The sequence below is a fragment of the Lepisma saccharinum genome, chromosome 1, assembly GCF_977018435.1.
Source record: "Lepisma saccharinum chromosome 1, izLepSacc3.1, whole genome shotgun sequence".
Taxonomy (NCBI): domain Eukaryota; kingdom Metazoa; phylum Arthropoda; class Insecta; order Zygentoma; family Lepismatidae; genus Lepisma; species Lepisma saccharinum.
Window position 1 is genome coordinate 56,322,675 of NC_139229.1, and position 27,758 is coordinate 56,350,432.

General features: G+C 39.4%; 1 long non-coding RNA gene across 1 annotated transcript in view; it reads left to right on the top strand.

The window, feature by feature from the left end:
• The window catches only part of LOC145994181 (uncharacterized), a 36,409-nt gene extending 18,072 nt beyond the window's left edge, over nt 1-18,337 (top strand). Inside the window, exon 2 of the long non-coding RNA XR_014442322.1 lies at nt 18,208-18,337. This is a non-coding gene — a long non-coding RNA (uncharacterized LOC145994181). The remainder of the gene's footprint in view (nt 1-18,207) is intronic.
• Nucleotides 18,338-27,758: the final 9,421 nt, after the last annotated feature.

Here is a 27,758-nt window from a genome sequence, read left to right on the forward strand (position 1 = left end):
CAGTACACGTATAGAAGAATGCATCTGTTGTTTCAATTGTAGACATCGAGCACTGGGTCATGGACAGAATTATAGTAAAACCTCGTTAATCCGGACCTCGATAAGCCGGACTTCGCTTAATGCGGACAGGCAAAAGGCAAAAAAAAGAAGAAGAATGCAAGGTTTTAAATGTTGCTACAAGTCAACAAGAGAACTTCCCAAAGAAAAGGCAGTCAACCACTGATAAAATTCTGTTTCCCGCAGACTTTGTACTGTACTGTATAGTGTATTTAGGCCTATGGCCTTTAAATACACCATAATAGATGTGTTTTGTTACTATAAACGGAGTTTTAATGCACTTTCTACTGTCTTTTTAGGTTATTTAAGTTAATCCGGACATTCGTTAAACTGGTCAACTTATCCCCCCATTAGTCCGGATTAACGAGGTTTTACTGTATCTCAATAAATATGGTGGTTGCTTATTTTTATCAAAAAAACGTGGAGAGTTTCAGTTTGTTACACGCTATCCCATTAATTACATAACCATTTTTCATCGTGTATTACATATTTTTCTCTTTAAATTTATTAGTTATTGAATGAAAACGGTGTATATGTATTATATAGTGATTTCTGCACGCTTCGCATTGCAATTGCAAATGCTATCCAGAATGTTACATGAAATGTTTCCGTGTAAGGTATTGTCTGCTATAAAATTCTGTTAAGATTTTTGGAAGCATTTACGTAGCAATTATGTTCAAGGAAAGCTCCCATCTAAAGCGGGCATTAGGTACTTTGAAGGACTATTGTAACATGACACTTGAAGTAAATTATTGAAGGTCTCTCCGTGAAGTGAACTTATAACCTTATAAGCCTTTGCAATATAGACTTATTGCGGAATATCTTGAAATTTAGGTAATACAACATTCGGATATTATTACGCAGAACATAATACAGGATGATTTTCAATAACTTCTTTAATTTTTTAATTGTTCCCTATGAAAATTTCATGGACAGAGGTCGACAGTGTTTCTCTGTTCTCTCTGAGAGAAAAATAACTCTCTCTCTCTCTCTTTCTCTCTGTCATTTTTCTCTGAGAGAGAAATACCTCTCTCGCTCTCTCCTCTCGCTCTCCTTCTTACTTTTCTTTCCTTCCCTTTCCTTTCTCCACAGAAAGAGAGAGACAGAAGGAAGGGGAAAGAGCAATATAAAAAGGAAGATGATGGAAGCAAAGAGAAGTATAGAGAGAAAAGGTTAGAGAGGGAAACTTCTCTCTGTCTTACTTTTCTTTGCTTTCATTTCCTTCCTTTCCTTTCGTCGGGATACATAAAACGAGGTCAGGGGTTCATGTTGTACAATGACTTTCCCCTCAACAGAGTATTATCCATTGGAAAATGCAATTAGAAATTTTCAGTACAACCCATGTATTGGGAGGGATACAAAATAGACACGCACACGTCGCAATTTTTAGCAGACAAACGAGAGCCGTTCGTTTTCGAAGCTATTATGCGTTTTCAATCTACGTCCATAATCTCGACTTCCTAACTCGTTCCCTTCCTCTGTTGCCGCTGATCGCCGTGATTCGACTCGCCGGAGTTGAAACAATACCCGCTCGGGGGATTTTAGCCATTAGTAAGCGCGGAGGTAATTCTCTGTTAATTTTGCTTGTGTTGTGTTTCGGGCCCGATTATCTTGACAGAATCCGCAACGGGAAACGCAAACGAGGCTAAGCGAAGGGCAAGTGACAATCGAGATCTTGCGCGCAAACCCTGAAGAGAAAGTCATCTCAATCACCGGCGTGCTGGAGGTAAGAACAAGCAGAACCAGGAGGGTGTCAAATTCGACAAGTTGTGTTCTAATTTTGATACACTGACATTTATATATCATCACAAGAAAGAAGTGTTTTAAGAGAGATAGAAAAAGGAGAGATGAAAGGAGCGGTAGAGAATGAGAGAAAGGATGAGAATTAAAGAACCAGGCAGAAAGAGAATAACAACTAAAAGACAGGAAAGTAAGACACACACTCATACATAAAGAGAGAGAGAGAGAAAGAGAGAGAGGAAGAAAGAAAGATAGCGGAAAGAGGGAAGAGAAAGAAATTGAAAATCGAGAGAGAAAAGATAGAAATATATAGAAAATCAAGGGAGAGAGAAAGGAAGAGAACTAAGAGATGGAACAAATAGAAAGCGAGGGAGAGGGAAAGGAAGAGAGAACAGAGAGGGAGAGAGAAAGGAAGAGAACCGAGAGAGGGAGAGAAACAAATAGAAAAGTAAGGGGGAAAAATAAAGAAAGCAATTGAAAAGCAAGGTAGAGAGAAAAGAAGAGAGGATAAAATAAATAAAAAAGCGATCGAGAGAGAAAGGAAGAGAGAACAGAGAGAGGGGGAGAGAAAGGAGAGAGAACCCAGAGGAGAGAAAGAAATAGAAAAGTGAGAGAGAGAAAATAAGTAAATGTATAGAAAAGCAAGGGAGATAGAAAATAATAGAGAACCGAGAGAGGGAGAGAGACAAATAGAAAAGTTAGAGAGAAGAATAAAGAAAGATTGAAAAGCAAGGTAGAGAGCAAGGAAGAGAGGGTAAAAAGAAATAGAAAGCGAGCGATCGAGAGAGAAAGGAAGAGAGAACAGAGAGGGAGAGAGAAAGGAAGAGAGAAGCGAGAGAAGGAGAGAAAGAAATAGAAAAGCGAGAGAAAATATAAAGAAAGATATAGAAAAGCCAGGTAGAGAGAAAGGAAGAGAGGATAAAAATAAATAGAAAGCGATCGAGAGAGAAAGGAAGAGAGAAAGGAAGAGAGAACCAAGAGGAAAGAAAGAAATACAAAAGTGAGAGAGAAAGAAGAAAGAAAGGTATACAAAAGCAAGGGAGAGAGAAAAGAATAGAGAACCGAGAGAGGGAGAGAAATAAATAGAAAAGCGAGTGAGAAAAATAAAGATATAGAAATGCAAGGGAGAGAGGAAGAAAGAGAACCGAGAGAAGAAAAAAAAGAAATACATAAGCGAGACAGAGAGGGAGAGAGAGAGAGAGAGGAAAAGAAAGAAATAAAGAAGCGCCAACGCGAGAGAGAAATAGAGCGGGACGCGTGAGAGAGACAAATAAATAGAGAAACGAGAGAAAGAAAAAAATAGTAGAGCGAGAGAGAGAGAGGAAACAAATATAGCAGCAAGAGAGGGAGAGAGAAAGAAACAGAGAAGCAAGAGAGAGTTATATAGAAGAAAGAAAGGTATGAAGACAGAGAGAGGGAATGAAGATAAATATCAGAAGATCGATAGAGAGAAAGAAGAAAAGAAACAGAAAATGGGACAGAAAACATGGAAATAAATGATCAAGATGAGAGGAAGTATCCACCATGGGATGCCCACAGGGCGGGATGGCGCCATAGAGATTTTTTGGGGGGACTTTTTCCCTTCAAATAATATAAAATTCAACATTTACATATTTTTACAAAATATATGCAAAAAAATTTAGACCTTAAAATGCACCATATTTAATCCATGAGAAAAGAAAAGAATGTGTTTAAGGGTATTATCAAAGAGGGGGTATCCTACTCTTATATATTAGGCCTTCATTGACATGTGAGCAGCGACGTCCAATTATTGTGTGTTACTATTGTCTTAGACTGTTGCGGAAATTCTGGTGTGGAAACTGAGAATTATTTTTTTGGAGAAGACAATATCCTCTCTTCAATATCAACAGTAAGTCTAAAATTGGTATTGAGATGTTGGTGGTAGGATTGAGTATTACATTTAAAGAAAGCAGATTGGAAGTTTTTGATAAAGTGTTAAATCTTAGATTGTCAAGGGATTTCTGTAGTGGAGAGAGAGTTCGAACATTAAATTTTGGAGATATGGTATCCATACGTTTTCGACCAGGAACGTGCCAAAAGAGAAGCTGGAAAAGGCTAAATATCTCTGGATCCTAAGAAATTCTTGACACCCCCTTACATTAATATTCTTGAAAGCCTGCTAAGAGATACATGCAAAAATGTTCTTGCTCGCTTCGCTCGTAGTGCTGTGTTGCGAGGATGCGTGTTTGGCGTTTTACTGAGGTGAATGTGAAATTTTATACTCTAGCTGCATTACAAGACATAACCGATATTCTTGATATTCATTAATAACGCCACTTCTTAAAATATAATGCTTAGTGTTGGTATACTGATTAATTTAAAGCAAGTGCATCGTTTGGAACAAAAATATATCGAATCCGCATTTTTAACATCTTGTCACAGGAAAATTTTACTTTATCAAGTAAATTTGCACTGAAGATAAAATCCACGTAATTTATGCGTTCCTAAAATAATTATATTTACCAAGGAAAACGAGAGGGGAGTTCTTTCAAAAAGGAACCGTATTATATTATCGCCCTAAGCTTAAGAATTTCTGGCTAGGGTTCTGTAATGTCTCGTGAAACAATAATTGAATCGGTCACGCGACTGGAGCATGTTTGCCAAGGATGAATTTTCTATCTTTATCTTAAGTTGTGTAACAATTTGTGTTAAATACTTAAATTGTGAATTTTATAAACCCACTCACAAACACTATTTATATGCATATTTACATAATTTAATTTTCTACAGTTAACCAATCAATGTGCTAGCTTTAAAATTTTTCGAAAATCGAACAATTAAAAAATATAAACAGTTTAACATTGTATTTCATTCAAATATACATCAATTATTACGTATTCATCCAAATTATTTTGGGGGGATTATAATGAACGATTTTGGGGTCGGCCTTGAGTGATTTGCACCCTTGTCTAGGGAGAAGGAGCAGATCAAATAGAGTGTTCAGTAACGCTAAGAAAAAAGTTATTTTCGGTAGACACACTGTCGTAATAATTATATACTTTGTGGGGATTACGGTATGGTTTGAGGGCGCGAATGATATGATTTGGGGGGACGTATGACATGATTTTGGGGAGGGTGCGCCTTATTAGCCTTGGGGGGGGATGGGCACTCCTAGTACACACGAACGAATACCTGCTGTTAAAAAAAGAGGGTCGAAAGATACTAAGAAATACAAGGAAAGAAATAGACAAAAGAGTTGCAATAAAAGTTAGAAAGAAAGAAGAAGTGAGCATTTTTTCCTTATTCCAAAGAGGGGTCAAGTGACCCCCCCCCTTGACCCATCCTGCGGGCGCCCATATACAAGGAAGCACAGACATCCAGTCTCATGTTTATTAAATGTGTATCCGTTAATAAACAGAACCACTCCGAACTATTACGAATCAACACACAGCAATAGTTATCGACTACTGCGACACTGTTATGCCACTTTCACTCAATCCTAACGGGAAGTAAACAAACTGTACCAAAAATGGTGAGAAAACAACGTATTCAAAAGGAAGTGGTGGATTGATTGATTGAATTGCTTTATTTTACTTCGCTTCTTGTGCCACTTTTGACTAATTTGCGAAGATGGGGATGATTGATGACATGATGAAATTGATGAATGGACACTCACAAACATCCATGCCTAAGCCGGGATTCGAACCCGGGAAGTGGTGAAAATTGAGGTATAAAGGAAAGAAACGAGCCTTTGGCTCAAGCTTATCCAAGGTTTGTCTATCCACGATAGGTCAGTATTTTGAGAGGGTACGGCCAGCAATGTTGAGAAATGGCTTCTTTTTGTTATTTGCATCATGCAAAGAACACCCTCATTGGGCTCCTTGTGCTATTCCGTGCTAAACTGCACGCGCATGTGTAGTACTCATCTGCAGATTACAATAGCCGCAATGTTATATTAATACTACGAAAAGGCGAGCTACGAGCGAAATAACATTCAAGTTGCAAAAGCTCTCACGGTCAGCTAATCCGAGAGTTGAAACTGTGTAAAAGCACCAAGGAAGCAGAAAGAGGGGAAAACTTGAAACTACCTCCTCGCGTAATACAAGGAAAACTTTTTCTTCTAATGTTTAAATCAATACGCGACTTAATATTGATACCGCTCCGCTCGAGAAAGCAGCTCGCGTTTATTATTTCACAACCCACGACATGACGCACCGGGCAAGCGCTCTGCATACTGCAACGCCTTCATTAAAAGTAGCGGTTAAGAACATGGCAGCTCGATCAACTCGAACTTAATGAAACTCGCATCCAATTAAGCTGTTTCTGACAACGTCTTCACGTCGTGGAAAGGTCCGCTTGCCAGCATTGCTCTCTTCGGGTGAGCTTCAGAGGTGGAAAAAAAATGAGTAAGTGAGAAGAAAAACTGAATCTTTAAAGGGTGAAGGTATACAAGGAACTGAGGTGAAAGGAATTGACCAATTTATGTTTTTTGCTCTTCTTTCTCAAAGGAGGAAAGAAAATTAGCTTCTTTGGAAGTTCAAGAATCCTGTTCGTCTCTCAAAAGGTATTTCGTCACCTGCTCTGTTTTGGTCGATTAATGTTGGATGTTGTAAGCTCGGTAACAAAATGGAAAATCGTTTACACGCCTTATTTCCCGTGTAAGGGGTTTTTCCCAGCATGCAAAAGAGGAATTATAGACACTGAAACAGAAAGAGAAGGAGCCATTTGGTTCCTGGAAGACAAACAAGAATTGCATCAGGAAATTTTTCCTATCGTATTTGGTTCCTTAACGTAGTGGAAAGAAGCGATGATTTCGCAATGTACTCATGGGAGTTGAAACATTATTGCTTCTCGCTTGATTTAACAGAACGCTTCTGTGTCGAGCTGTACATTGTGTTCATTACAACACCTGAAGTCATGCACATACAGAGTGGATCACGGTAAATAGTTCCATAATCTGCGGCAACCCTGCAGAAAATAAAGAGCAGTGACGCCATCTGTCGTGACCAAGTATAACACAAGGGTCTGCCATTTGTTTGGTCGAGTGACTGGCCAGTGCAGATGTGTATTCATGCTATGGAGGCATACGTGCATTGAAGAGAGTTGAGCTGTGAAAATAATCGCCATTGTCCAATTCGGCGTCGTCCTAATTCCAAACAGTCCTATTTGCGAACACATTTTGCCTGAACAGGAATAACACTATATTACCTCGACGTGCTTTGTCCTAATTGTAAGCACATTTTTCTGCCTTAGGACCTACAACTTCCTCTCAAACTTTCTGGGCCTTTTAAACGATTTTTTGAAAAGGTGCTCAGTTCTACACTTGAGACTGGTCAGTGTCTTGTGGATCACAGTTAGAACATAAAAATTCGACATGATTAAAGTTGCCGCCAAAGTATATATAATTTAATACTAAAAGTGTTATACGACTACATACTGCAAAATACTTAACTGAAACGAGCTTCGTCAATTAATAATACAATTGTTAACTTTACCTACATTTCAAAACATATGACACTGTTCTCAAACATTTAGGAATATCACCAATCTCCTTATATTTGTTAGCGTTCCTCGCCATCCTTTCGTAAAAAAAATGTAAAAAAAAAACACTTTTTTTATTCCGCTTTTCACCTTCCAGGTTCATGTTCATACTAAGAACCATATCATTAGATTTTTGCGTCTCAACCTTTAATATTATCATCAGCTCCTACTCTTGTACGTGGCCTACCTAGCTCACCATTGATTATATGGTTCCATCACTTCACTGTTAATACATTATTAGTTCAATGCCACCTGTTGAAGCAGTTCCACATCTCTTTGGGCACTAAGAAGTTTTTAGGACATTAACTCAGGAATGCAAGTCAGACTACGTCTACAGGATAAAAGGGTGAAATGAACTTGGAGACATTTACAAAGCGGAAGACTAACATAAACCAATGATCGATTGATTTGATTGATTTTACTTCCCTTTTTGTGCCACTTTTGCGTAATTTGCGAAGATGGGGATGAGTGATGACATGATGACATTGATGAATGGACACACAGAAAGATCCATGCCCAGACCAGGATTCGAACCCGGGACCCCTGGCGTCGTAGCGCGATCTGCTAACCACTCCGCCACCAAGGCCGGCCATAAGACAATGAGATTGGCTATTGTTGCTAGTCAAACCCGCTGTTTCTCCAGGTCATTACCCTTATTTGGTTTTGAAAACAAGTTTTTCAGTTCCATGTGTTCGGAAATAAGACATGGAATTATTTCTCACTTTTATCTGTTCGCAATTAGGTCAATTTTGGGCATTGCTCCCAATTAGTACAAAACCTCCAATTCCAGACAGAAGAGCGATGTCTACGTGGGTAAAAGAGTGGCGTCAAGCTGGTTCGGTCACCAATAGGAAGCCCCCTACGAGAGGTCCCAGACAAAATTATGAACTCCGGAGAATGTCCAACGAGTCCGTGCTCTCGAGCAAAGTGTCCAAAGTTCGCTCCGTCGCAATGTAAGAACACGGCACATTAGTCGCGGTTCGGTGCGTCGGATTGCGAAATGTCATTTACGGTTCCACCCATACAAACTGTAAGTAATTTAACCCCTAGAGCTGGGATATTAGGTTATGTCGATGGAGATCATTTGCCTGATCTTATCTTCAAAGTATAGTCAGGAGGTTTGGTGTTGCTGTTTGAGTTGGTGTATAGGCATGGTGTTTGGTGTATCCATAATCGCTATGTGTCTGTATAATACATTTTGTGTGCATACCCTCCACTTTTATCGGCGTATTCTTTTTTACTGTTTCCCGTGTCGTGATAACAATACTGAAAACTTCCACACAACTGCTTTGCAAAACAGTGAAGGACGTTAGTGCAGTTAAAAGGAACACGCGTGCAAGTGGTTAGAGACAAATTCCGAGATCTGTTCGGAAAGAAAGAAAGAAAAACACACGGTACCAAAAAACTTTGTAAAGTTGCTAAGCTTCTGGAGAGTAAACATGTAGGTGAAATTGATGGTGGTCTACCAAGTCGCTCAGAACATGTTTCTTGGAATGAATAGGATGGTCTTTGTAACCCTACCCATCCCGTGCAGATTCTGGATAGGGTACACGTCACACGAAGCAACAAAGAAAATCTCCTGAACCCATTATTGCGCTTACGCTTGTCAAATAACTTACTCCGATGTCCTCAAAGAATTGCTAAATGTGAAAACCCGTAATTCTAAGAGATGGGTCGAAACGGATAGGACGGAACACGGATCCAAAGGAGTTGCAATTCCATTGCGTGCCAGCTGGTTGACTCCTCATGTATAATCCTTTTGCTCTGATTGGTTAGACGGAAACGGTCTGAAATTCGCATGATGTTACCAATGTGATATTCATTACCTGCTTCCCTTACGCCACATCCGCTAAACGTTCTGCGCTCTTGATGTTTTATTGGACAACCTGCAAATAATCAACTTATCAATAGATGGCACTGACAGCCCTGATGCATTGTACCGTGGGATGCATAAGTATTGATCTGCCAGAAGAGGCAGAGAAGCGAAGTAAAATAAATTATGATTTTAAAGTTCTTCGTATTGAAATGTAGCAATCGGTTTCATTCAAATGTAAACCTAGAGCACTTTTAAAGTTCTTCATATTGAAACATGGCAATTTATTTCACTCAAATGCAAATATAAATCAGTTTTAAAGTTATTCATATTGAAATTTGGCAACAGATTTAACTCAAAATACAAATCTGGATAAAAAATTTCAGCTCAATATTTCTCAATTTACAGCATTTGAAGCGTCCACAATATAGGAAATATTTGTTTACCTCTGCCATGCAGAAACGCATGGACCGATTTTGCTGAAATGACATGCCAGCCAGTCCTGTAAAATATCCAAGGGTTACAAACATCTAAGCTGGATACATAAAAAATTTGCAGTAGTTAGCGTGGTTATAAAATGGGCGACGTTTGTCACCTATTCCCCTCCTAAAGCTTTAACTTCACATGGTCACGGGCTCAGAATTCACCATGAGGGTCTCTGGCATAGTAGTATATTTTAATTTAGGAGAAAAAAATTAATAGAAACACAACACGTTTGTAGAGAAAAAAACAATATAGTTCCAAAAACTCGCCGGTAATAACTATACAAAGACCGTTTTGGTGCGAGTTGATACTAGTTATCGATTCACTCTGACTCGTATTTACTGTCAAAGCAAATCAACTGGGCAAAGCAAAAGTCTAACATGTGTCAATCATCACGAAGTACCCACTACAAAGTAGGAGAAATAATCAATGCAGGAAGCAAAGATTAATGAGTGCAATAAATGAAACGCATTCACGTTGTCAAAGAACAGATTACCGACATTTTGGAACATGGAATTTCTAAGAATTTGAACGGCGTTGCTTTTCTATTGTTGTTGCAAACAAAAAACAGGTTTATGGTCAATAGTACTAAGAAAAACTTGGTCAGCACATCGAGTCCCATGTGCACTTGAAGGCAGTAAGCAGCAGAGGAGTTGGAGAGTCCTTTGCGGGGAAAGACACCCTTATTTTCACGGCTCCACTTCCTGTTTTTTCTGCCTAGGGAATGAATTTTAAGGTGCAAAATTATGGTCGCGAAAGAGAAAAAAAAGGTTCTGAAAATGTTCTCAAAAAGGTGCTGATAAAATGCCTTTATTCAATGCTATTTTTTTCTGCGCCTTCTGTATATAATGCGCGCGGACCGCAGAGAGAACTGTGATTCTGCCGAATAGGTTTTGTTGAAGTTTGTGTTTTCTCTCGCGGGTTTTGTTACATTATCTTGGGAACTATTGGGGCTGCATTGATTATATTATACCATTTTATAGCTCTCGTTCTGCTCTACAAAATGAGACTACAAGATTTTATGTAGCTGCTCAAGAAGAGTGAAAATCACTTATTTTTCTGTCCATTTTTTTTTAAACAAAACATGAAATAAAAGGAAGGAAAAGGTGCAGAGGCATCAAAGAGGGGGTAAAAAGGGGATACATGTGCTAATCTTACGAAAAGGTGCAAAAAACTGTTCATTTTACTTGGTTTCATGTCCAAAAATATATATATATCAAACGGTATGAGACGGTATCGGTATCACTCCCTTCTTTCCATCCCTCTTACAACTACTGCTGCTCGCTCTAACACGTGCATACAAAAACGCCCTATCACACAAAAAGGGGGACAGGGGTTGCCCATCACTGTTATAGGGCCAGTAGTTCTATCTTGTTCTTAGTATCCATGTGTGTGTGTGCTGAGTGAGTAGCCTGTGCAGTCTCAAATTGGGCACAGGCCAATGTGGATATGTTCGCAGTGCTCATGCTTGATTGATTGATTTGGTGTTTTAAGTCCACTTTATGCACAGTAAGGCTAATCGGGACTGGACCTACAGTATAAAGTGGGATCCGAACCACTATGTGCCTCAACCGGGTATCGAACCCGGAACCCCTTGATTACAAGCCAACGACGCTACCAATGCGCTATCGGGAAGGCCCCGCAGTGCTCATGCATGGGGTGTAAGAGGTGACACTTCCTAAGACACCTAAATGTCAGCATCAGTTCCACACTGCATTTTGCAGATTAACGATGCTCTGGCATCTATCTAGATTCATGGCCTGTATGACCCTCCATGAGACATGAGTGTTTTCCATATGTGTTTGTGAATGTCACTTCATATATTTCATCACCAATCGTCCTCATCTTTGCAATTAGCCAAAACAGGCACAAACGCGAATTAAAATAAAACAAATCAATCAAATCAATTTTAAGAATAAAATTCATCTTTGCTGAAAACTATAGAGCACAAACAAAAGAACCTTCGGCCAAAATCCTTCGCGCACCTTTCCCTCCATCTGTTCAACTCGGGCCATAAGGAATCCTGCTCTACTCTACCCCTCCCCTCCTCTCATGAGTACGGTGCACAGGAGACGCGTTTCTGCGCAGGTGCTTTTACCTGTGTTTTCACTTATAGTCAAGCCTCGCCGATGGCGCAGTGGTAGCGTCGTCGCCTTGTAATCAAGGGGCCCCGGGTTCGATTCCCGATGGAGACACATTGTGGTTCGGATATCACTTTAAGCTGTAGGTCCAGTCCCGATTAGCCTTTCTGTGCATAAAGTAGACTTAGTACACCAAAATCAATCAATCAGACACAGTAAAGAAAATCAATCAATTCACTTATAGTCACTCTAATGTAGGCACCTCACTGAAAGAATACAGGTATCATCCGCATACAGTGACAAATAATACGGTACGAAAGATCAAAATATGGTCAAAAGAGAAGTTTCTTTACAGAACTGGAAACACAACTGGAGTGCATTTTGCTTACCATCATATTTCACGATAAATAAATAATTGTTGAAAAAAACAGTGGACGTGCAAATCAACAACCGTAACATTAATTCCGCAGCTGATGAAAATTTCATTGTTTCGGGGGGGGGGGGGGGGAAGCATCCACTCAGACTCGACCCAGTGGACTCCCGCGCTTAGCATCACCCGCCGAAACCGGAGGAAAAAAAAGAGAGAGGAAAAGGTAGCCCCGTTCACAGCATTATGTATGCTACAAGACGTGGTCTTTCAACCTCATTTGCCTTTCCTTGCATGTCACTTAACGGGGGAGCAGACTTCCAGCACGTACCAATTTGCCGCGTTCTGACAGCTTGATAAAAGAGCGACCGTTGAATCTTGGCGTGGCTTAATTCAAAAGTCATCTCCGGTCGACTCGAAATTCTGTAGCAAAATTTTGCCTCCAGCCGGATAAATATGCAATTGACACAACGCCGGCTCAAATTAGATACGCATGGTGGATTCTGGGAGGGCGATATTGCTCCTGTGTCACAGCATGTTCTCCGCGGCCATTTCTTCTTCATCTTTATTCAATTTCGCATCAGGTTTTTGGGTATTAATACGCTGCTTTAGAAAAAGGGAGTCGTGAAGGTCTTCTCGCATCAGCTGAAGGAATCCCGATGAAAATTAAGATGGAACTTATTCATACCAATTCTGAGAAGGTAGTTAACATTCAACTTTTTCTTTCGCGTGGTGCACCCGGGACACAGCATGTTGCAGGCTAACGAGGCTATGGCGTCTGGACAGCTCTGTGATTGTCATTCCTCTTCCAATATTTGGAATAAAACGAGGAACCAGATGAAACTTGCAACACCCACTCGGTGTTTGTTTAAAGTTGAAAATAATTCAACAACTGATTGAAGCAACTCAACTCCATACCTACTAGTGCTGCTGGTCTGATTCTACTAAATAATTCTTTCTTAACCAAAAAGAGTAAATAATTAAAGGAACGCAAATTTTTATTTTTCAAAAAAGGTTCTATTTCCGTCCCCCCTTTCCAGTTCTTATCTACTCATTTATTTTATGGGAAATTTGATTAAAACAGTGTTAAAATCTCTTGTAATAAATTTATTGAGATGAAACATGTTTATACTTAAGTTACATCTTTTTACCCATCCAGACAAAAATCGCAAACAAAGGTTTTGACTTTTTTTGAAGATGAATACATTTCGTGGCACCACTGGAAGTATTTCGAAAACTTTGCCCATTTCTCTCCTTGCTTGTCTTGGGAAAAACGCTTTCCACAAATGGGACATAACACATCATCGCTTGAACTATCCTCGTCATCGGTGGACACCAGTGGTACTTGTGTTTCATCCTCACAGTCGCTTGAACTTGAGTCATATTTCTTCGTTTTCTTTTTGGGAGGTTTTGTCCATGATGTTCCAAGCTGATATTTATCTTCAATGATGAGACGTTTCTTGGGCTTTGATTGGGACTGTTTCTTCTGACGCTCTTCCGCCATTTGTTTCTTTTCCATAGAGGCTTTTAGAGACATCTTATTTGGACTTCCTGTTGCCAAGAATAAGGTCCCTGCTGGATTACTGGACTGGCCACTTGAGGTGGAGCTAGAGCATTCTCGTTGTCATCATTCCCTCCATTGTCAGGCACCTCTGGCTCTTCAAGTTGTCTAGCTATGAAGTCATGCTCTTAAAAGACATCGGGATCAAACGGATGAATTCTAGTTTTCCTAAATCCATTGATGACAGTTTCAAGTGTAGCAGCACGAAGATACGCTTTACAGAACAAACTGGATGCTTGTAGTTTCCTCACAATTCTGTTTGGGTTAGAGGCCAACCATTGCTCTATAGCCTTTGCGTATAGAGTTTTCATAGGAAACATAAATGCTACATCCAAAGGCTGTAGCTTGTCTGTTGACTGAGGAGGAGGGCACGTGTCCCCTCGAAAGTCCCCCCCGGCGCCACCTTCTTCAAAGAACTTTAAGTTTAATATATATTTTTTATTAATTACTATTAATTTTCTTTTAAAAAAATAAGGCATAGAAGTGTTAAACACATTATAAAAAGGTCGACAAGTAATCATACATCAATCGAAACTAGTCTAAGTGGTCAGGAAAAAAATAAAATATATCAAAAGATAGATACATAATGTGGGTCCTAAATCCGTCCCCGGGACGGATTTGAGAATCCCAAAGGGGACGGATTTAGGACTCCAGTTATAACAACAATAGCGACTGCTCCTGACCAAACGACTACAGCTACATGGCTGTGACAACTGGAACGCAATATATGCAAGTACTAATCTATAATTATCAATCCTATATTATGAAAAACGTACAGCGAGGCGTCAATATAACTGTTTCAAGTTGATTTTACACTGTAGCAAGCTTTCACACAAACTATTTTTGAAAAATTAAAGCGTGAATGTACAGAAAAAAGCAACTACGTCACTGCCAGTACGCAACTGAATCGTTCTGAAGATTTTCCTGTTGCTCTCGCAAAATTGCAGAACTTTCCATGGAAGTTAAAGAGGGGGACGAATTTAGGGCACTTTACCTTAACAGACATTTCAATAAGGTAGCTATCCAAGATGGCGGCCACTGTGTGTGTATGCCGGGTGTATCATAATAGAGTAAACAACTTATCAGGTTTATTGTGAAAAGAATACCTGACACACAACAATGAACTTTGTCGGATAACAATGAGAAAATCTTCAAGTTATGTTTCCATGCGCAAGACTTCTGTAAACACAGTCATTTTGGCGCTGCAGTAGTGATAAAGAAAATGGCGACTATCACAGGTCTAGAAAAAGCAGGCTGTGTCTTAAAGTTCCATGAAACAGTCCGCAACAGCAATGATTTCGTACTGCCTACAAGACGACGGCGCCAACAAGGAAATCAATTTACCAGTGGCACAAATCTTTCACTGAAACTGGTTGTTTCTGTGCGAAGAAACACACAGGACCACCACGTAACCTGCAAAATGTTGATCGCTTGCGGGAAGTGTTTCAACGCTACAAAAATCAACAAGCAGAGCAAGCAGAGAATTGGGTGATGTTTGTCATTTGTCAAACCACTATTTGGAGGGTGTTACGCAAGAAAAGTATGACAGGAACTCGAATTTCGATGTTGTGTGTCGCATAACTGGTGGAATCCGCATTGAACACTTGCATCAATTTCATTGATTGATCCATTGATTGATTTTAAATTTTTGTGTGCGTCGGCATGCATGGCCATTTTGTACCCTTCAGTGTATGTTGGGAAAAAAACCCTTATCTAATACCCTTAACTCAAAATTAAAAAGGGGTGTAAAAAGCCATTGGGAAAGGTTAAAAATGCAAGTTGTAAATAGATCTGAATAGTACCAACACAACCCATTAACAAAAGGTAGGATAGTTTAAAAATTACCTCAGAAACAGAGGAAAAGACCTGCTCTTCTCAAAAACCTAAAAACATTCGGCACATTCTTAACGTTTTAAGTACGGCACAGGGAAGGGCACAGTCATTGCAGCAGATGACGATACGTGAGACTGCTGTGTCCGATTCGAAGCCGTGTTAAAATGACTTCTTCTCGGCTGGAGGGACGACACGAGGAACGCCAAGCAGTAGTGGGCTTGCTAGCTCGAAGCTTACCTCATTTCACTCTGTCTGCCAAGTCTCAAGAAGGGAACAGTGGAAAATATTCTGCTAGTAGAATGTGGACGAGAACGTCAACGTCTGCATCAGCAGGCTTAGCGGCAGCATCGGCTGCTTCGTTACCCTTGATGCCCACGTGGATAGGAATCCAACAGAAGCGAACTTCAGCTCTGGCAGACAAGGACACTAGCCGTCGAAAGATACGCTGGAATTTGTAGACATTTGTAGACATTCATAGAAACTTGAAGTGTTATTGATGATACATAACCATTCACTTCAGGTCTACAAGGTCTGTCGGTTTCTGTTCATACACCTGGGGCTTGACATGTCCCCACAGCCAGTAATCGCAAGGCGTAAGGTCTGTTGGCCGTGCGGGACAAGGCGTGGGTCCTCTGCGGCCGATCCATGTCTCCCCATATTGACCATCAAGAAACTCACGAACTTCAAGGGCAAAGTGTGTGAGTGAGGGGTAGGGGCAGCATCTTGCTGGAAGTGAGCCTCATTCATGACGACTAAGTCCTTAAGTTCCAGGACAAGGAATGTCTGTAACATGTTCGGGTAGCTGGCGCCGTTCACCGTGTTCTCTTCCTCACAACTTATGTGTCTCGAAATCATGTGGATTCTCAACTCCCCCTCCTCCCAAATTGCAATTGTGTCTATTCACCTTTACAGAAACATGGAACGTGTCCTCATCAGAGAAATGAATGAGAGACTGAAGGGCATCACCACCATCATAATTTAATCGGGTTAACGATTCACAAAATTCCTTCCTCGTGTAACAGTCCTCTTCTATCAGGTTGTGCACAAATCTCAATTTGTACGGCCGTAATTTATTGCGTAACATACTGTGTAACGTAGACCTCGCCAGTCCCAGTTCCAAGGATCTTCGTTTAATAGATTTATGTGGCCTCCGTTGCATGCTCTCCTGCACTAGATCCACCATATCGTCACTTGTTCTTGGCCTCCCACTACGTGGCAATTCTGCTACTCTTCCCGTAGCCTTAAACTTTTCGTATCATCTCTGGATACTGTCTCCGCTTGAGGTGTTTTTCCAAACGTTGTCTTGAACCTTCTCCGCACCAAAACACATGATTTTTTAACTCAGCAAGCCATAACGCGCATTGAGCATTTTCATGCATCGACGCCATCTTGGAATCATGTCATCACCTGCACACACGTCATTCAGCAGTGTGTGCAGAACAAATTACTGGGGCTTCCACAGGTAATCGAGCGTGGGACCGGGCAGCACGCATCGGAGGCGAGAGAGCTAACCACTTTGCTACACGGGAACCCTAAGTGCACACATAGATGAATCAAAATGTCTAACTGCTACCTTCACGTAATTTTAGATTGCGTCTTAATGATTCCACAACACTAATTTTCTCAAAAGTGTACATTCAGACAAGAGTACATCAAAGTACGTACACATGTAATTGGTACCTACACTACATGCATAGATTTTACGTTCTGAGCAAATATTCTTCAAAGTACTCTTCCAGAAACTCAGAAAGTAACAGAAAGACCAAAAAATAAGCCTGTCTCTCAGTTCAAACATGATACTAGTATCTTTTTCTCCAAGTGCCTGAAGAAATCTGAAGAGCAAGGCGGTGTGGGGATATAGATTATTCTGGCTGGATAGAAGCGCGGATAAAAGTGTGGGAGTAATGCACAGTGGCTCAGTCAATCTTCCAGAGGCCAGATTTATATTTATCCCAGAGTTTGTCTTTCTTCTCCAGGGAAACAGTAAGTCTCCCACCTGCTGCCAGGGCAACGAGTCTTCAGTTGATCTACCTCTTGAGCGACTGTGGTGGACATATGAACTTCCTCTTCCTCTTCCCCCGCCCCTTCCTCTTTCGTTCTTCTTTTGTCTGTATCAACGTGGGGGCCTACAGAAAAGGGCGTCACTCGCAGATGTTTTGAACGCCTTGTCCGACAAAGGGAGAAAAACAAACGTTGCACCGGGTTACCAAGGACACCACCATCCGAAACCACCTCAAGAACTCTCAGAAGAAGCACGGAGATAAAGATGCTCAAGATATGTTTCCGGTTCGCAGGCAAAGAGGTCATGCGATACGGTTGTCGTCTCGGCAGATTTTGTGTCCTGAACTGCAACAGGGTGATTACATCAGTTCTTGTAATATCGAAATGTAACACCTCCAAACAGGTAAGTCAAAAGTGCCACACTAGGCACATTACCTAGATTTCGATATATCTACGCATAAAATGTAAAGTCAATTAGAACTCAGACAAGAGGATTATGTCGGAAGGTACGAGGGTGTATCAATAATAACTGGTTCCATTCTGTTGAAATATGCGTGCGCCAGCGCCCGTCAGTTGTCAGAGAGGCATGACCTTGAATGACGTTGTGCGATAAGCGCCAATGTTGTGGAACTACTCACTTTTCGAGAGGCAAGCGTTCGGTTAGGACGCATTTCTAGTGTCAGACATGGATTTGTAGCCACAGTGACATGGCAATCAAGTTTATTTGACAAAATTGATATTGTTTTATCATCACGTTGTTCTTTCACAGTTTATAGTCACTGCGCAGTACTACCCTGATGCCACTGTAGGAGCATTGGAGGAAGAGCTCCGTGGATCCCATTTGTAATCAGACAGACTGCCAATGACTGGATTCAATGATTGCTTTGAACAGTGGATTTTTAACTTTGGAATCAGAGCATCTCTTCAGAAGGAGACTATTTTTTGAAAGTGTGTAATTGAACTTCAATAAAGAGAGCCAATAGTCTTTAATAATATTATTAGTCCCGTTATTTTTTATACACCCTCGTATTACCTTACTAGTATTGAAATGCTTGTCCTGCTGACTAACAAATGATTCCAAGCATATATCAAACTCTTGTTTGGTGATTTATACTTCGTGTAACTACTTCTAGCATGGCAACTCCCCCAAAAAGTTTGTATTCTTCATCTGCTTCATCAAGTCACCAAAAATGTGAAAATGACGTGGAAAGATCCAGTATATAGGGAGGATGTACAACCATTGAAACTGTGAGGCAATTTGAGCCGTTAAAAATCAAACCTCATCATGTTTTTCGTATACTACAGCGTCCACTTCGGTCTTCAAACCACTGTAAATCATATTTTACAGTAACTCGGTTTAGAACAAAATGCCACATAACGGTTCCTACAGACAGGTCGTGAGATCAGTTGAAAGGTTGGCGAACTTTCAACTTACTCGCTCTTATAATGTAACCCCTATTGCTGTAGTATTTTGATCTAACAAGGTGATCGATTTCACACTGCCGCATCCTGCACGAATAAAACTGTTTTAATTCTCTTCCTGAGACGATTATATGCAGGATAAGACACGTCTACACTACTTAGTCACTGCATCACCCTATAAACGGTAGAATTTTCAATGAATTTGGTCTAATTTTCATTTATTGATTGATTTGCTTTATTTTACTTTGCTTTTTGTGCCACTTTTGGCTAATTTGCGAAGATGGGGATGAGTGATGATATGATGAAATTGATGAATGGACACTCACAAACATCCATGCCCAGGATGGGATTCAAACCCGGGACCCCTCCCTGGCGTCGTAGCGCGAAGTGCTAACGACCCCTCCACGGGGGCCGGCAGATTTAATTTTGATTCAGACTTAATTTATGTAACTACAATTTTTGAAAATATTAGAGAGGTAACTATGAATCAAAATTGGGAGTACTTTCCAGATTTATCGACAACGAAATCCTTCTTTTTTTACTCGGAATTAGAATTTATGCACCAACCCCGGGTCAAAAGATAACTTAGACCAATTGAAAGAATCCATAATTTTACAATCACGTCTAAATTTGTTCCACAAGAATGAAGATATCTGCCTATTTTCTGGAGTTCCACGAGGCTTTCAATCACGAATTCACGAACAGTTTGGTTTTCAAATCTTCAACGGTAGTATACGATATATCCAGACTTTGTATTAGTGGCAAACACGTTGAGAGTCTGAGCATAGGCTACATACATATTTTATATGTAAATAAAATGTCGCTAGAAGAAAAGAGAGGCGGGGTAGAATAAAATATCGTTTCACGACGAGATCACTAACTTTGATAAATAAATCCTAGTTTATTTGAAGTTTGGAGAGAGAGCAGAATTTTAAAACTAACTTCATGTAAAATTCGTAATTATTTCCCTACTACGCCAGGGGTCCTGGGTTCGAATCCTGACCTGGGCATGGATGTTTGTGGGTGTCCATTCATCAATTTCATCATATCAGTAATCCACATCTTCGCAAATTAGCCAAAAATGGTACAAAATGCGAAGTAAAATAAAGCAAATCAATCATAACTATTTTCAGTTCCTGATTCTAAATGTAACAATATTTGAAATTGAAATAATATTTTAAGGTCGGCAATTCCTGTAACAGTTCTACTCACAATAACTGGAAGTAATCTGTTTGAGACAACACAATGAACACCCATGCTTAAGCAAGGAATCGATACCAGGACAGCTGGCATCTTACCGCGATATGCTAACCACTCCGCCACGGAGGTCGGGAAAGGTACACGCTTACTAAAATAATTGTTTCTGATGAACAGTAATTTGTTTGTGGTCTATTGAAGCAAATATTTGTATATTGGAAACTATTTTTTGCTTATTCCAAGCCAATTTTTTAAAATGTGTATGTTTTGAATGAAGGGAAACATTTCAGTTGCACCACTCTCCCTACACTGCGGTGAAGTTTCGCCGCGTCTCCGCTCCAGTGGGAGCCAATTATTATCTTAATCGCAACGATGGAAATGAATTCACATTCTTTCGACGGCTTCTCATAACCATAATGATTTTGGTCAGCTTTCGTATTTGTATTTTTGTTATTTAGCGTGGCTTTCCCTTAACTTTTGAAGTAATCGCGACAATGAGGATGAGTGATATGAATGGACACTGACAATGCCCAGGCCGGGATTCGAACGCGGTACCCCTTGGCGTCGTAGCGCGATGTGCTAACCACTTCGCCACGGGGCCGGCTCTGAAGAAAAGAAATCATAATATTTACGCTTGTAATTGAGCTTATTTCGTTCAAACAGTTTGTCTCTAGTAATGAAAAAGGCTAATTGTACTTTTTTTTAAACTTACCATTTGCATACAAATATCAACACTTATAAATCAAGATAGGCCAAAACAGTTTAGTTCTCGTTAAATGACGTAGTCTGGATTTTGATTTTGAAAAAATTCGTACAATTTACTTATGTTAGAAAATCTGATTGATTCATTGATTTAAAAGTTTTGGGTGCGTCGGCACGTATGGTGTGTACGGGAAAATAGCCCTTTATCTACAATTCTAAGCTAAGAGTTAAAAAAGGGGTGTAAAATGTCCCTTGGAAAATTAAAAGTGTAAGAGTGTAAAGGGACCTGTACAGAACAAAAAAAAATATTTAAAATGTTAGAAATCCTGAGTATAATCACATGTAGAAAACCGTCGGTCACAGAGAAAAGCAACGAACAATCTTTGTAACAATAACCATATTTCAACAATCCCTTTCTAAAAAGACGCGCGTTCAATATGAAGTACATTTAAAACTGCCAATTGAGCAACAAATTCATAAAACTTAATATGTTTTCAATAAAAGACGCTGACATTCATTCAACTTTTGTCGCGGTTTGCTTCAAACTTAGGTTCATAAAGTGTTTTACATCCTTTAAACTACAAATTATTTAAGAGATTTGCCATTTACATCTTTATCATATCTTTTTCGTACAAGTTAATTTTAAAGGTACAGTTCGTTTAGCAATTATTAAATGCTTTGAGTCTTCTCCAGACAAGTGTCAAAATGAAAAACTATTTACCGAACAGTTCAAGCGTTTTAACAAACTTTCAATAATTCAGAATTGTATATAGTAATGGTCGGTTCAAAAGTCAATACATACCCACGCTTGAATTTCAAAACACATTAGCCTTCCCAATGGAATGTTCATAGAAGTCCAAATTATATGAAACAGACTTTATTGTTCAAACCCAGTTAATAAAAGTTATGTAGGTTTACTGATTCTAATGACTATCTTTTATATATAACCTGACCAGGGTTCTCTGTACAATTGCTTTCTTCACAGCAATTACAATCTTGCTTTAGAATTTGCAAATCTATAGAAATTTTAATTTTAGATGCTCATCCTAGGATATTTAAGGAAAAGAAGAAAGATTACTGCAAGGTAGGTACGAAGGCATAAAGAGTAGGATCACTGGTTCGACTTTATAGTTTCTCGTAAGTTCATTTGCAACTTATGCTATTCAAACATTTGCTTCCTACATTTGTCAGATCATCGAAGAAAAATCATGGTGCATTTTTTTTAACGTTAACAGAAGACGTATCGCATAACGATATGCATTACATTCGTGAAATTCGAGATCAAAACTGAAACAGTATCAGTAGATTTCTAAGCACTGAAAGGTTATCCTTGCACATACAAAACAGACATCTTTGAACGCAATACCAAGCGAGATAGTAACGTACATATTGTTTCGACCGTCGATTTATTGTACAGGGTGTACCAAAAGTCCCATTACCCCCCTTTGAATTGTAAACAAACCTGAAAAATGTTATTTTAACAGCATGCGTATGATGTGAGGTAGGTCAAGTTCAGGCAGAACGACGAATATTGAGAACCAAGTAGATGAACTTAATTCGAAGTTGTAGCTACAGGTGGCGTTAGTATAGCTGTGGGGTTGTGAAAATCACCTGCTGGTCATTTTAGAAAATAATTGAACTGTACGATGCGTAAACCTACAAAAAGCAATAAAGAGAGGTGCCTGTAATCGTACGAAACTACAATTCGTTTGTTTTCAAATACAGGTACCAGCTACAACTGACTATCATAAATTTGATTATTCATACTCTTGCATAACATTAAAAGATGTTGACCTCTCTCTTATATATACATACATAGTATACGTATGTATATATTTGTATGTGCCTGTAATGGTGTATTCCTAACAGTTGAAAGGTAACGAAGCTTATTACGTACTGCGTGCAAATAAACCTCTTTTTGTTTTGGGAAAGTGGGTATTCTCTCCATTACTGAATTCAGGTGCATACTGGATAAAACATTTGTTTGGAAGAAAAGCCTTATACCAAACACATGTTCTTGAGTGAACTTGGGGAAACATTCCCACGGTTCCCCCTTTCCCCACACGACGCCTCTGCATATAGCATGCTCACAAGGTCATCTTACTCTGTCTCCGCGTATAGGTTGTGATATCGGATAACTTTTGAAAACTGACTTCCAAAATGTGAGTACAAGTATAACGAATGAGTTAAAATTAATAGATGCATCAACACACATGGCTATCTTGCACTGTTCACTGTGTACGAGGAGAGATCCCCTTACCAAGAATGTATATACTTATATGGAAACTGAATAATTTTCTCCATGTGCGATAAAGATTGCATTATTTACACGTATTATGTTTGCTGTACATAAAGGCACGCAGTTATTGCAACTATGGGAAATGAATGAGGAAAGGGAGTATGTGATAGCCACATGTTATGAAACTGAAAGAAGCTTGGAGGACTTGGTTCTTGCACAACAGACTGAACTCAATTTCATAAGGCTCTTGCTACAAGTACAATTATCTATCTAGTATTTCTTAGATAGACTGGGTTGCCTGAGTGGGTGCTCTCCCCCTCTCTCCGTGTACATGATTCTTGTACGATCACACACACACACACATACATACACAAACTAAATAATATGACTGCGGTACAACGCATAGTGTCACGTGAATGTCTCACATTCGCTTCGTTTGTGTGCTAACATACCTGCACAAATGGAATATCAATAGTTTGCTTCGTTGGAAAAAGTTAAAGTTGGAAAGACCAGTTTGAAGTAAAATAAAGGTTTTGGTCTGACAAGCAACACGTCGATATGTCTATGAGACAATATATTGGATACTTTGATATGACCCATACTTATGGGAGTGAATATGTTTACTTGGTTTTTGTAAGTTTCAAAAGCAAACAATGCCCTATACTTTCTTGTCATTATTACTTACTCCCACTTACGTACTATTCTGTAGATCAATGTAGACAATGATAAGTTGGTACATTAACATACTGTCATGGCATATTAAAGCGGCCATTTCACAATGATTGATCTATTAATTATTTTTCATTCAGATACTACAAGGAAAGTTCTTGAGAAGGATTGTTCATTTCGAAAATATTACATTGTGTATTTCAAAATCGATTCTTCAGTTCACTCTTTGCGGTTAGATAGGATGTGGAATAAAAAATAACGTACGACTTTAGGAATTTATTCTTAATAGACATATCTTCAAGGGTTAGTCAAACTAAAGCCGAGGCGATTATGTCGGAAAGTACTGCCTTGCCAACACTGAGTAATTCGCCCAACTGACTAACAAGACTTACCACACACTCGAATAAGCCTCTTGGTTTCTGATTCAGAATTTGTGTCACCTCTTCCTGAACGTCTGCGTCCGATGCAAGCCTTCGAGCCTTCAGCTTCATCATCTCACTGAAAATATTTTAAAAAATCCCAAGGCGAAAGATCTGAGTTGTAGGGAGGGTGTGATGATGAAGCTGAAGGGTCGCAGGTTTGCGACGAAACACTTGGTAACCTTTGCTAAATTTAGTAATTTGGACCACATGTTTTGGTAACTCTGGACAAATATGCACGATTGCTGGAAGAATTTGAATTTGGTAAAGAAACAATCTTGTGTTTGTTGGCTATTTAAACAAATATTTTGTTGACAGAAACTAATTTTTAGTTATTTCAAATAAACTTTTTGTCTCTGTGTACGTATTATGTCCGTGGTTTATGAAGTCCGTATTTGTGCAATCCTACTAGACGATAAATACTGAGCGCGGAGTGGTTTAGAGATCACCACAACGCCAGGGGTCCCGGGTTCGAATGCAGGTCTAGGCATGGTTGTTCTTTGTGAGTGTCCCTTCATAAATTTTATCATATCATCATTTTCATCGTCGCGATTAGCCAAAATCGTCAGAAAAGCGACGCTAAATAAACAAAATCAAATAAAATCATAAATACTGAGTACGGATACGATAGCATATTGAAACTTCTCAAATTAGATACCCTTATAGGAAGAAGAGAAATATGTACTGTATCTTACTTAGAAGTGAGTTGGTGTTTTAAGTCCACTTTAAGCACAGTAAGGCTAATCGGGACTGGACCTACAGTTTAGAGTGGGATCCAAAACATTATGTGCCTCCACCGTGTATCGAACCCGGGACCCCTTGATCGCAAGGCGACGACGCTACTACTACGCCATCTGGGAGGCTCTCTTACTTAGAAGGAAAACTGCAAGTACCTAACCCAGTGGTATTCAAACTGTGAGGCACGCCTCCCTATGGAGGTGTCAAACTTTCGGTGGGGAGGCGCCAGAACTCCATAAAAAAAATTTACTTTTTCTGATAGTTTAAAATGTGTTAATTAAAAATATCGATTTCTTCTTCTGTATAACTGCAAATCACGTTGATTGTTCAATGGTCATCTCCTGTGTTTTTGAACTGAGACAGAAACTGCACTCAGTACTTGTAGAAGAAAACCATTGCAATGCTGAAAACTTCATTGATAGTTCCTTTGTACAGAAATTGGCATACTTTTCTAATATTTTCCACAAACTGTATGTTCTGAATGTATCTCTACAAGGCACAAGGGTATCTGCAACAACTCTCAGACAAAATGTGATGTCATATTTTCTAATCAATGAGATGACCATAATGCTTATGGTCACCTAAAATTGACTGTAAAGTCGAAAGACAGAATGAAGAATATATATATATATATATATATATATATATATATATATATATATATATATATATATATATATATATATATACGGGAACTGTTATTTATCCAAAATATGCTAGAGTCCATCCACCCGCTTCTGGTTACCATATTTTCGTTTCGCTTTTGGGTGAAAGCAAAACATCTAGAAACTTGTCATCGGTGGACAAGAAATCTACTTTCCTGTACGTAGCGAGCTACACAATATGTTTGCTTGTACAACAAGTACTCCGTAACAAAACATAAGTAAGTCCTGTATGCATTCATTTTTCTTGAATATGCCCCTACATTTACATATTCTACAATAATTTCCGACGTGAAAAGTAATTAATATTTGACAAAATTGGTTTCTTAAATATATACACGTTGCTGCGCTTTCTTTAGTTTTTAAATTTGATACAAATTTTAATTTTAACAACGTATGTCCTTAAAATTATGTTGAATATGATTGATTGATTTGCTTTATTTTACTTCGCGTTTGTGCCACTTTTGGCTAATTTGGCAAGATGGGGATGAGTGATGATATGATGAAATTGATGAATGGACACTCACAAACATCCATGCTCAGGCCAGGATTCAAAACCCAGACCTCTGGCGTCGTAGCGCGATGTGCTAATCACTAAATATCTAGCATAAATCTTGAAATTGCTTGGATACTCGATTATTATTATTATTATTACATACTTTTATAATACATATTTAGTTACATATCCTCTTGATCAGTGCTGGATCTACAAATCTTCGCCCCCCACCGCAAAATAATATGAAAGGGCCCCCTCTACCTACCTACATTTACACACACACACACACACACACACACACACACACATTATATATATATATATTGCATATGTGTGTGTATAATTCTTGATCTCATGTTGACAAAGTTACATACAAGGGCCTACAGGGTAATTCAAAAGTCCCTCAACACCCGCTATAAAAAGCTAAGGACTTAAGATATTTATGCAAGACGATGAGATTTTTTCGTAATAAATATGATTAGCCGATAATGAAAATCTTTATAGTGACAAGTGCATTAATTATTTGATATATTTAGTTGAACAAAATATTTTTTTATGAATGAAACCTACGTATCTCGTGCATGAATATGAATACCCGAGTTCATTAAAAAGCTTGTTCATTACGCGTTGATTACCATATTTTCTTTCGAGCCAATTTATTTTCTTTTTTTTTTTATAATTCTCCTACAACGTTCTTCAAATTGCTCGTCCATCTTTACAGATTGTCTGCTCTGCGCAATGTCTTATGGGAACAAAAGTATACCGCCAAGTACGGTAACAAGTATCGTGCGAGGCGAAAACTAGCGGATTGGTAGCCAGTCCAGCGCCAATTAGGGCGTTTCAATTCGAAATTCAGTTCCGTGTGATTCGGTCTTTAGGTTGAGTACAATTGGTCATGATAGAAACAGGTTGGACATGGAACACATTGGTGTGTTCGAAGCGAACGTTCGTCATATTGGTGGCAACCATATTGAATTCAACTCAAAATTTTTAACTGAGAACAAGGTGATGTGATTCATATATGACGCTGTTTTCACACACCTAAAAAATTATATATTTCTTACAATCATGCAGTTGTAACTTTTTCCTGATTAAAGATAGATTGAAGAAACCTTCACCACTGCATTTCTCGTAAAATTCTAGCCTCATTTGATTCTTGTCTGACTGCCACGCTGGAAACCCGGGGTGGGTGATCTAAGGTCGGAATTTTTCTGACTTTGTCCTCGTATAATGCTCTAGGGCCCACCCAGCCTCAAATCAAATATTACCGGGGGGTAAAGGCGTCCGCAGCTTGATGCTGATGACATCACCTCCAAGATGGCCGAGCAGGACCCTGTGGTCGAGTGGTTAGCACATCGCGCTGCGACGCCAAGGGTTCCGGGTTCGAATCCCGCTCGGGCTTGGTTGTTTGTGGATCTCCATTCATCAATTTCATCACTCATCCCCATCTTCGCAAATTAGCCAAGAGGCACAAAAACGCGAAGAAAAATAAACTAAATCAATCAATCAAGATGGCCGACATTGAAAATATGTGGGTCCCACATACCCTAAATGTGCCTTCATGGTACGGTGCTATATGCACAGGGAACTTTACCCTTAGCTGTATATAATGTATTCGTTTCTGTACCCCTGAGTAACTAAGTTTATGTTTACATACGCATATTCGAACCCTCTACTATGTCAATGGCTGAGGGCCCCCTAAAGGCTTACTTGCCTCCGGGCCCCCCCGCACTGTGGACTTTTGTGGCTTGTAGATCCGGCACTGCTCTTGATAAT